The sequence below is a fragment of the Citrus sinensis genome, chromosome 9, assembly GCF_022201045.2.
Source record: "Citrus sinensis cultivar Valencia sweet orange chromosome 9, DVS_A1.0, whole genome shotgun sequence".
Lineage (NCBI taxonomy): Eukaryota > Viridiplantae > Streptophyta > Magnoliopsida > Sapindales > Rutaceae > Citrus > Citrus sinensis.
In genome coordinates this window covers 12704286-12716629 of record NC_068564.1, presented here as the reverse complement: position 1 = coordinate 12716629, position 12344 = coordinate 12704286, and the positions used below count along the sequence as shown (strand labels likewise).

Here is a 12344-nt window from a genome sequence, read left to right as displayed (position 1 = left end):
TGCATTCTTGGTTGGCGGGAAGTATTTCATCAAAAATTTGTCAGTCAAATCATTCCATGTAGTGATAGAATCTGGTGGTAGAGAATTCAACCATGCTCTTACTCGATCTCTCAAAGAAAATGGGAAAAGTCTAAGTCTCAATGCTTCATGTGATGCTCCAGCAATCTTGAAAGCATCACTTACCTCCAAAAATAACTTAAGGTGTAGATGAGGATCTTTGGATGACAAACTATTAAATTGCCCCACTGTTTGAAGCATCTGAAACATCACGGGTTTGAATTCAAAATTGTCAGCTTGAACGTCGGGTCTAACTATTCCCGGATGTATGGCCTGAGAAGTCAACACTGCGTAGTCTCGAATGGCTCTATCTCTAGCATTTGCCATGTGAATAATGTTGTTGTTCCCTAGTTGCCTTTGAACACATTGTCCATTCAGACCTTCATGTACATTGACTGGTTGTATCTCCTCCATACGATTCAAGTTTCTCAAATCTTGCAAATCATCTATTACTACAACAGCTTGTAATTCCTGATGCTTTCTTCTCAATCTCCTTGCAGTTCTTTCAATTTCTAGATCAAACTGGAATTCAAGATATTTATATTTGCGCATGCAAGGTTACTAGATCACCTATGTTAATAAAATAAACATATCAAAATAAAATTAAAACTTAACACCGTTAAAACTAATTTCACAAATCACAATGAACAATCAATCCCCGACAACGGCGCCAAAAAAACTTTGGGTATAAATACTAATGCTATTGGTGTCAATGTGCAAGTGTACACAATAAGTAATAAAGTGATGAGTATTCAAGATCGTCTCCACATGGATTGATGTTATCATATTTGCTACAACAATATTAACAGTGCATATTTTGTTCTAAATTAAAATAAACAATTAATAAAACAAATATACTAATTAAAATAAAAACGCAATAAATAAAATGCAACAAAGTAAATTATCACATCAAACTCAAGGATAAAACTAATGGGAATATAAAGTAGTTGAGTGAATAAACTCTCTTAATGGTATTGACTATTTTTCTATGTTTGGCTCGGTTGCTGCAACATTTGCTACAGCACTGGGCGGAATCCTTATGTATCCTCAGTCGTCACATGTTGGATATCTTATATCTATATGCAACCTAACAGTGATCAGTTGTTATGCCAACATAAGATACATCATTACACGTTTAGGTTATATTTATCCTACAAAGTGAATCTCTATGTCTAGTTCATCACTAATTTTAAATTAAGCATGACCCTTTTGGGATAAGTTAAACTCAATCCAGGAAACCCAATCTAAAACCAAGTATTGCTCTGATATGTTCCACTAAGATAGGCCCTTTTGCGGCTCTCTCCTAACTTGTATCATTAAGTGGGTGATCAACCGAAATAATGAATAAACATAAATACTATCAAAACAAACTGCTACAGCAAACATGCAGCAACACATATATTCAGTCAATAAACCATCAAGATTGTTTATCACTCAACCACAAATAAATTTAGTTCATGGTTTACAAAAGAAAAATAAAGAACAAAGTTTCAACTATGAAACACATCCCCATGAATAAATAGAAAGCACGAAAACAAGAGAATGATAAGAAGGATTAAGTTCCCAATTGATCTCTGCAATTTTTCCTCCTGTGCAGCCCTTAATCTCTCTCTTGAATCTTATTTTTCTTTTGTTTCTTTGTGTTTTTCTCCTTGGGTGACGGCCCTCCCCATTCCTTATAATGTGTGCTCCTTTTATAGTTGAAAATTGGGGTAAACAGAAGCCTAAGACGCGCATAAGTCAGATTAAGAAACTGCAGATCGCAATTTTGCAATTGTCCCGCGCATAATTTTCTCTGTTGTTATTCCAGGATTACTACAGCAACGGCTGCAACAACTGCACTGTTCCAGATTTGTTTCAATTCTTTTGTAGCTAAGTTCTTCCTCATTTTTGCAAGCCTATTGCATTAGCATTCCTTCCATGAATTATAAGCTTCTAGACACCTACAATTATGCACACAATTTGAGCACGAATTACTTTAAATTAAGCAAAACTTATTAAGACTAAACTAAAATGAATATTTATTCAAAATGCATACAAAGCTTGAGCCTATCATACCATGCTCTAGGTGCTTGTTTTAATCCATACAAAGCTTTAAACAACTTATAAACATAGTTTGGAAATTTTTCATTTTCAAAACCAAGGGGTTATTTTACATACACTTCTTCCATAATATAACTATTTAAGAAAGCACTTTTCATATCTATTTGAAATAAGATGAAATCTTTATGACATGCAAATGCCAACAACATCCTAATTGATTCTAGTCTAGATACGGGTGCAAATGTTTCATCAAAATAAATTCATTCTTCTTGGTTGTAACCTTGAGCCACTAATCTAGCTTTATTCCTTACAACCACACCGGATTCATCCATCTTTTTTCTAAATACCCATTTAGCACCTATGACGGATTGATGTTTCGGTTTAGGAACTAATTCCCACACATTGTTTCTCTCAAATTGATTTAACTCCTCTTGCATTGCCATAATCCAAGAATTATCATTTTCCGCATCTGTAAAAGATTTGGGTTCAATTTGAGAAATGAATGCATTATACTCACAAGTGTTCCTAAGTGATGATCTAGTAGTAACACCTCGTAAGAGATCTCTTAAAATTACATCCTTAGAGTGAGAAGAAACATACCTCTACTCTTTGGGGAGTGATTGAGAAATACCTTCATTTTGCTCTACATTCGTTTCTTCATGTTGCTCATCTTGATTCCCATGAGACCCATCATTTTGGTTATCTTTTGATGACTCTTTTTGTAATTCTTCATCTGCATCATTATCAACAACAACTTTCTCCGTAGAGGAGGGGTTAGATTCATCAAATGTAACATGTATAGATTCTTCCACAACTAGAGTTCTTTTGTTATAAACTCTATAAGCTTTGCTTGAGTTTGAATATCCAAGAAAAATACCAACATCGGATTTTGGATCAAATTTGCCAAGATTATCTTTTGTGTTCAAAATAAAACATTTGCATCCAAAGACTTTGAAATAACCAATGTTGGGTTTTCTATCTTTCCAAAGCTCATATAGAGTTTTATTAAAATCAGGTCTAATCAACACACGATTTAAAACATAACAAGCGGTGTTAATGGCCTTGGCCCAAAAATACTTAGGTAATGAATTTTCATTCAACATAGTCCTAGCCATTTCTTAAATTGACCTATTCTTTCTCTCAACAACTCCATTTTGTTGTGGAGTTCTAGGTGATGAAAATTGATGCTCAATGCCAAAATCATTACAAAAATTCTCAAATGCATGATTTTCAAACTCTCCACCATGATCACTTCTAATATAAGTAATAGAATACCTTCTTTCATTTGAACCTTTTTACAGAAAATTCTAAATGCATCAAAGGCATAATCTTTATTAGCTAAGAATAATACCCATGTGTATATGGAATAATCATCCACAATCACAAGTGCATAATATTTGCCATTTAAACTAGCATACCTTGAAGGTCCAAACAAATCTATGTGACGAAGTTGAAGTGGAAATACGATTTTTGTTTTTAAAAGATGTTTTGATTTGTTTTCCAAATTCACAAGCTTCACAAATTCTATCCTTTTGAAAATTGATTTTTGAAAGACCTTTTACTAAATCATTTTTCAAAATTTTTGAAATCAAATCCATACTTGCATGTCTTAGTCTTCTATGCCATAACCAACTATCATCATGCAATGCCGAAAAATATTTATCAAGAGTAGATGCACATTCTATGTCAATGATATAAACATTACCACATCTGTTTCCAACAAATAAGATCTTGCCATCACATGAATTCTCAATGATACAACTAAATTTGTCAAAAACAACTTTATCATCTTTGTCACATAATTGACTAATACTAATCAAGTTCTGTTTCAAGTTCTCAACCAAACATACATTCTCAATTAGAGTTGAGGAAACTTTACCAACATTTCCAATTCCGAGAATTTTTCCTTTTGAGTTGTCTCCAAAAGATACATCTTCACCATTTTCAATTTTGGTGAAGCTTGAGAACCATGCATAGTTTCCGGTCATGTGCCTTGAACAACCACTGTCCAAGTACCATTTATTTTTCTTCTTCTTCAAGCCCTGCAGAGAAAATCTCAAGTTTTAGGTACCCAAAATTTTTTGGTTCCTTGAGAGTTAGTAATGGTTCCTTTTGGAACCCAAATGCATTTCATACCATAATATGCATTTCTTTTTACTAGACATCTATTTTTCATATGACCATTTTGATTACAAAAATGACATACACCTTGATTGCTACTAGATGTACTCTTCACAAAGTAGTTCTTATAATATTTTTGTTTCAAGTTTGGCTTATAATCAATACCTCTTTTGTCAAACACACATTTTTATGAATTGAGCATGTTATCCAACATCTTTTGCCCATTTGCAAATTTCAAAACAACCTCATTTAACTCATTGCTCTTTTTCTTAAGCGTTTTATTTTCATTTTTCAAATGATCTATGTGTGATTCTAAATGCTCATGTGAGGTGCTAGGTTTCTCATTTGATAATGCAATTTTATCATGCAATATTTTATTCTCTATTTCTAGGCATGAAATTTTTGCATTTAGAGATTCATTTTCATTTTTAAGCTGTACCATTTCCTTTTTAAGACATACATTCTTTTTACCAATTTTCATCAACTCATTATGATATTCTTTAAAAGCATTATACAATTCATCATAGGTAGGATCACTTACCTCATTGAGATCATCATCATCTCCTATTACCATAAGTGCTAGGTTTGATACTTCTTGCGACTCTTCTTTATCACTTGAATCTTCATCGCTATCATCCCAAGTTGCAATCATGGCTTTCTTCTTGAGTTTGTTGATAAGTGGGTACTCATCTTAAATAGCCAGGCTTCTTGCATTCATAGCATGTGATTACCTCTTTCTTCTCACTTTGGTTCTTGAAGTTTCTAAATTTCTTCGCTCACTAGTTTTCTTGAAAAATTTTCTAAACCTCCTTACTAGCATGGCCAACTCTTCATCATTCGGTTCACTCTCCCCATCACTCTTATATTTTGAAGCGTTGAGAGCAATGCTTTTCTTCTACTCACGCCTTTTCTCTGCTGCCAAATCTTCTTCATATGAAATGAGAGAACCAATTAAATCATCAAGAGGTAAAGTATTTAAATTTTTGGCTTCTTCAATAGCAGTTCTTTTAGGTCTCCATTCTTTTGGAAGTGACCTAATGATTTTCTTAACTTTCTCGCTATTAGAGAATGTCTTTCCTAGGGCTCCTAGGGTGTTTACTATGTCTGTAAATCTAGTATACATAGAATACACACTCTCATTTTGTTCCATTTGGAATAACTTATATTGTCGAGTGTACCTACTAATTTTTGACTATTTCACTTGATTTGTGCCTTCATAGACAACTTCAAGTTTGTGCCAAATTTCATTGGCACTTTCACAGCTAGATACTTGATGAAATTCTTTCTTATCAAGTGCATAAAACAAGGCATTCATAGCTTTGGAATTTAGAGAAGCTTAGCTCTTTTCTAATTCATTCCATTCCCATGAAGGTTTTGGAATATCTTCCCTGACTTCATTTTTAGTTAAGGGCATAAACGAACCATCACATACAACTTCTCAAATTTCATAATCTAGTGTTTGTAAATAAATTCTGATCCTAGTTTTCCAATATGTGTAGTCATTTCTGTCAAAGAACGGTGGTCTAGTTGTGGACTGTCCTTCCCTAAAGGTTGAGTCATTTTGGGTTGCCATGGATCTTTTACTCTAGACGGTTAAGTCCTAACAAGAGAACCTTGCTTTGATACCAAATGAAATTCTAGTTATGCAACCCAAGAGGGGGGGGGTGAATTGAGATTCTAAAAATTATTCAATTCTAAAGCAAAATACCATGCAAATTTAAAATGAATTTAAAGTAATAACAATTAAATCAATCACAATATAAAAAGATAAGGGAAGAGAGATTCAAACACGAAGAGTTTTCCGTGGTTCGGCCAACCTCGCCTACTCCACGCCTCCAAGCTTTCCGAGCTTGAGGATTTCACTAAGAAAGTCTCCAAAGCTTCAAAAACTTATACTTGACTTCCAAGGTGTCAATGAACCTTTACAGCACAAGATTATCCCCAATCTCTTAACCCAAGTGTATCCCAACACTTACAATCACTTAAAGTAAAAGATTACAAATTTTTTTTCTCTCACACAATATTTAAGATTACAAATCTATGCCCAATGTGTGAATAAATGAAGCAAGAATGTGTTTAAAGCTCTATGAAGATTGTATTCTCGAATATAAGCTCAATGGTAGTGTTGTGATAAACCTTGTTTGAATTTGAATGAGCTTATTTATAGTTGGAGCTAAAAAACTAGCCGTTACAGATTGTCTGCCCGAAAACGGTTCGTCGTTAACCATTAACGGTTAACTATTTAGGCTGGTCAAAGTTACCGTTGGGTTAAATTTCAAATAAACAGTTTGCCATTTAGGCTTACCATTTCACCGTTAAATTCCAGAGACCTACAAGATAAACTTCAGCTATCCGTTTACACTAAACGGTTAAAGATTTGCACGAAATGACTCTTCTGGAATTTATCGGTTAGCCGTTTGACATTAAGGGTTCACCATTTGTTTCCAGTAACCTGCAAAATAAATTAGCCTTATCCGTTTCTGTTAAACGGTACCAGGTGAGTACAATCTTCCAATTTGGATTTTATCTGTTAACCGTTTAAAGGAAAATGGTTCACCGTTTATTTCCAGAATCACAGTTTTAGCCAGATATTGCAGATAATCATTTTCCACTTTGAAATATAACAGTTATCCAACTTTTATGAATATAATTGGAATGATTATAAGGCTTTCGTTTATTAATGAATAGCTTCAACATTTTAATAAAAAACATTTAAGTTTATTATCATCAAAATCAATATTATGAACATATACATGTTAACAAAAACCTCATCTAAAAAGATAGCACAAATTCCACAATCATGTTTTGAGTAGATAAAACCATTTCATCCCGTGTCTGTGCCATGCCTTTTCAACTTGTTGTGTGAGGTTTTGTTTGTGTTGCTCTTAGTTGTTGGAATTTTTGACTTTTCTCCTATAAGACATAAGATATATTGAATGTAGTAACATGAAATATAAATAATATATTGACATACATACTTTCCAATCTTTGCTTAATTGGTGGGCAACAAATTTCTTCCATTCTTCATCAGTCACATCTTCAAGTTTTAGCAACTTCAGTTTCCTAGTTGCATCAGGTTTATCACATGCTTCCCTTATACTAATTGACAATCTGGATTTGTAATCTGTCCATAACTTTCTCATTCAAGCAAATATGTTTTCTTTTTGAAGGTCATCAATGATAAACTTTTGCTGCAATGATGTTAAAATAAACAACATTGTTAGTTGCTTTAAAGTATTATTATTTATAAATGAAATTAATAAAAAGGCTATCATACCTTAACAGCTATCCAAAGCACGTCTTTAGGTTCTAAATCAACAGTGGTCCAACAATCTGGAAGTATTGATACCGTCTCTCGAACAAATACTTCCATGGCTGAACTCAACACTACGGAGGTTGGTCCGATTGGTTGGTCATATTCATTGAACTCTACCACTAGTCGCTCATTTTTTTTAGTTGCCACCACATTCATCCTTGATGGGCCTCTTTTCTTCTTCTCTGTTAACGTGTTAAAATTTTCAAACTTCTAACATTACTATTTATTACAAAACAACCAAATTAAAAAATATACAATAAATAAAAGATTATTATGTTAAAGAAACAAAAAGAGAATCGTGAGAAAAACATATAATTACATAAATATTTCATGACTAAATAAAATAAAGACCTGGTTTTATTGGCTCAGATGGTTCACTAAAACTTTGAAGGTTGGACTGACTATCTAATCTTCGCCTTATCTCATGCTCCTCTCTTATAATAGTATTTGATGCTAGTAATGGTCTTTTTCCTTTGCCCTTATCCTTTAGGAAGTTAGAAACATTTATAAGTTCAACAGAAAGTATTTTTTCATGTTATAATCAATGAACTATATCAAAACACTTCTAAAACTTACCTTTCCACCGTTGCCCATAGTCATTTTCTCTAATTAAGTGTTCACGATAAAAATGAATCTTTATGCTAGCTACAACATGTTAAGAGTAAGTGAACATGATATATCATTAGGAAAATAAAAAGATAAAATGCGGCTGTTACTACAAATATAACAACATTATTAGCATATGTTCATTGTTCGTACTACAGTAAATCAAATATGCATTCACACTATAAAAAATAATAAACAATGAATTTCAAATTCAAAATGAATAATAATAGTTTAAATTTCAATTTCAATTTCCTCATAATCCTTCCTTACATGAGGATCATTACCATCCACATCATTAGGTTCAAGCCTAGAAGCATTGATAGGCATATTAGTTGAATTTACAGTCTCATCATACATATTAAGGTCGTGATAGCCCCTTGGTGTTTCTTTAAGTACAACATACCAATTCGATGTATCACTTTCTCGAGAGTAAAAAACTTATTTCGTTTGTGACGCCAATATGAAAGGATCTATTTGCCATTGATTTTGTCCTTGATGGAGATTCACCAATGTGAAACCATCATCTTGCTTAACTCCATTTATAGTGTTAGCCCAATCACAATGAAATATGGGCATTTGAAATGTACGATAGTCAAGCAAAATGATATCTTTTATAACCCCATAGTATGATACATTTCCAACAACTGCCGCATTATCCTTCGCACTAGATCTACATATAGTTTCTGCTTCAATAAAGACACCACTATCTTGAGTTGACCTTTCTACTTCCCTTGTATGAAATCTTTGACCATTAAGAATGAAACCAACAAAAGACATTGCATGCGTTAGCCATACTTTCTTGGATCTTTATCTATTCACCAATAAACCAAACCATAGGTCAACATATACATTGAAAAGTTTATTTTATTTCATTTTTTTTAATATTAACTTAGATGGACTAAATGATTAGCTTACCTTTTTTGCTAACCATTGAGAAAAAGTTTCAGTGTGCATTTTGTGTAGCTCTTGAGTATCACACCTACTTCTCCTAAATGATCTATGCAATTCCTCCATATGCATTCTAAGATCAAACTAAGTTAATTACAGGACTAAATACATAAATTAAGTAATATACATGATCGATAAATACTCACTCTCGAAATGGCCCCGCTTCTATTGTATTTAATAATACATAACGATGTGCGATTTTTAACATAGCTTCATACATTTTCAATGGTCGACCTTTTAAGATTGGTTGCCCTCCTATAATTATCTCGTCATTACTTTCCTCGTTACTCATAGGAAGTGCACCTATATGTTTTGCTTTTTGCATATATCCGCTACAAAACCTTACACTCTCCTTAGCTAGACAACACTTTGCTATACACCCTTCAAGCCTTGCACGATTTCTAATGTATCCCTTAAGTGTGTTTGTTGAGTGTTAGAAAATGTATATTTATAAAGGAGAAAATTGTCATTTTATATTTCACGGCTTACTAACAACCCTTACTTTTATGTATTTAAGCTTCTTGTAATTTAATTATGTGTGTTTTATTTTAATTAAGTATTTTATGTATTTTAGGGGCATCATGGTCATTTCATAATAAACGAGAGATCCAACGGCAAAACGGACATCACTTTTGAACTCAGGACGGTCGAAAACCTTAGGAGGAGCATAAAAAGAAAAATGGCATTGTTCACATGTACGGTACTATTCACGTGTGTGATACTGTCTACGTTACTGTTCACGACACTGTTCACATAGACGGATCGATGACGTGGCATGGACCGATGATGTGGCATTGACTGATGTGGTGTTACGATCCTGTTGGACTAAAATTCTTATGTACTGTTGATGGTGACGTGGCAGCATATCAGTGGACCAAAAATCTCGCGTACGGTACATGCATCACACAAGATTATTTTCAACCAAACCGTGTCACTGTTCAACCCGGGTCAAACTATGTTACTGTTCATCCACGTGTCAAACCGCGTACTGTTGACTGATGACGCAGCGCAATCCTGAGCGTCCAAATTGTTTTTAATTTGATGGCCACGATTTACTCAATGTATCTATAAAAAAGGGGCCTTTCCCCCCTAATTTGATATCTCTGAATCTATTTTTGAACTCCATTTTCTGTAATTCCCTCTCCATCTTGTATTTTCTACATATTTTAATAAATTCCCATTTTGCCCTTAGTTTAATTATGAGTAGCTAATTTTCTTTCAAGCTTGGGTTAAAGGTGAAGTCTCAACATGTGTCATGGGCTTTATTTGGTAAATTTATTTTCTCTTCCCCTCTAGTTTTTTTGGATGTTTTGACTTCTCGTCGACAAATAATAATAAGCTTGTCTAGATACCGCCCTGGTTACACCGGCTCCCTAGTACAAGGTTATTATTATTTGGCACGATAAGCCCTTAGCACCATATTGATTAGAGTGTGGTTCATGAGGTGTTGATTCCCCCCTCATGATTTAATTGGCATTAATAAGAAATATTTAGCCCATGATGCATGTTGATACGGATCCAGATACCCAAGTATGTCATTTCAATAGAATTCTCTTCAATTTATTCTCGCCATTTCAATTCCAATTTTAGAATAATCCAAATCATTTTCACCACAAATCCAATCACCCATTTACAAAATTAATTCTACACACAATTAAAATCCACCTCCTCGTGGGATCGACACTCGTCACAATTAATCTACACTACAATAGATTCGTACATCTGCGAGTTCAATAAAATTTCCACAACAAGTTTTTGGCGCCGTTGCCGGGGAGATAAGTTATTTTAATTTGTAGAATTAATTTTTGTGAATAATTTCTTTTATTTATTTTCTTGTATTTTTTTCTTATTAAAAAAAAAGAAAAAAAAAGTGAATCTGCATTTAGAGGTAATAAGTTCTTTTCTTTCTCTATTCTTTACAATTCTGTAATTTAATTTTTAAGTTATTTTTCTTTGTAATTTTTTTATTAATTTTTTTTATTAATTTTTTTTATTAATTTTTTTCACATATTTTTTTAGTGTGTTTTTATAGTAAGGTTGTAATAGCGCAATAAGGTTAGTATCGTAATTTCTCCCTCTTATTTATTTTTATTTGTTTTGTTCCCATCTTTATTTTCATTTAATTTGTTTTGCATGCATGGTCGAAGGTCATTATTACCTAATCTTGAACCTATAGACCTTGAACTTGAGAAAACACTTCGCACACACAAACAAATTAAAAATAAAATGGATTTGCAACCACAAGAGAGGCCATTTAAGAACTACTTCAGGCCTTTAGCTAATTTGAGCACATCATGCATAAAATACCCAAATGTAGCTGCTAGAAGTTTTGAACTAAAACCTAGTGTGCTAAATTGTCTCCCAACATTCTATGGCTTAGAAAATGAGGACCCATATAATCATCTGAATGATTTTCATGCTATTTGTCAAACTTTTAAATATGAGAATTTTTCAGACGATGATGTTAAACTCAGATTATTCCCATTTTCTTTAAAAGATAGAGCTCGTTCATGGCTTAATAAATTGCCTGCTAATAGCATTGCATCATGGGAACAAATGGTAACAAAATTTTTGAATAAATATTTTCCAGTGCATAAAACCAATGCTATTCGCAGGGAAATCTCAGAGTTTACCCAGAGAGAGGATGAGCAGTTTTTCGAAACATGGGAGCGATTCAATGGGCTACTCTTGAAGTGTCCACATCATGGGTACGAGAAATGGCACCAATGCCAATACGTTTTGGAGGGATTACTACCAAATGTGCAAGAATGGCTAATGGCAACAAGTGGAGGAGAGCTAATGTCAAAAAGTGCATAAGAGATTTGGGAATTCTTCCAGCGATAAGCGGATAATTCTTAACAACAGAGTCGATCACTCAGGAATACTAGAAGAGTTAAGGGAGTAAATGAGGTTCAAATTGGCAAGTCAAGTTCAGAAATTAAAGAAGTCAAGGAGATGGTTGAAGGTCTCGCTCGACAAATAACATCATTATCGACTGCTAAATCAACAGAGCCACATGACCATGACTCATATCCAGATCAAGCCAATGCCATAGGTGTAATGAGAAAACCATCGAATTACAACCCATACTCCAACACATATAACCTTGGATGGAGAGATCACCCCAATTTTTCATGGTCTCAAGGATTCCAACAAAATGGACCAATAACTCCAACTCCACCAATGCAACCAATTCCTCAAGCCTCTTAGCCCCCATTTAGACTATACAATCAGAACCAGAACTACTCTCAAC

The 12344-nt window shown here is 33.6% G+C and overlaps 1 non-coding gene across 1 annotated transcript; it reads right to left on the bottom strand.

Moving 5' to 3' along the window:
- Positions 1–11698: 11698 nt before the first annotated feature.
- LOC127900125 (small nucleolar RNA R71) lies at positions 11699–11802 on the bottom strand. The gene has a single exon (XR_008052147.1). It is a non-coding gene; the product is annotated as a small nucleolar RNA R71 (small nucleolar RNA).
- Positions 11803–12344: the final 542 nt, after the last annotated feature.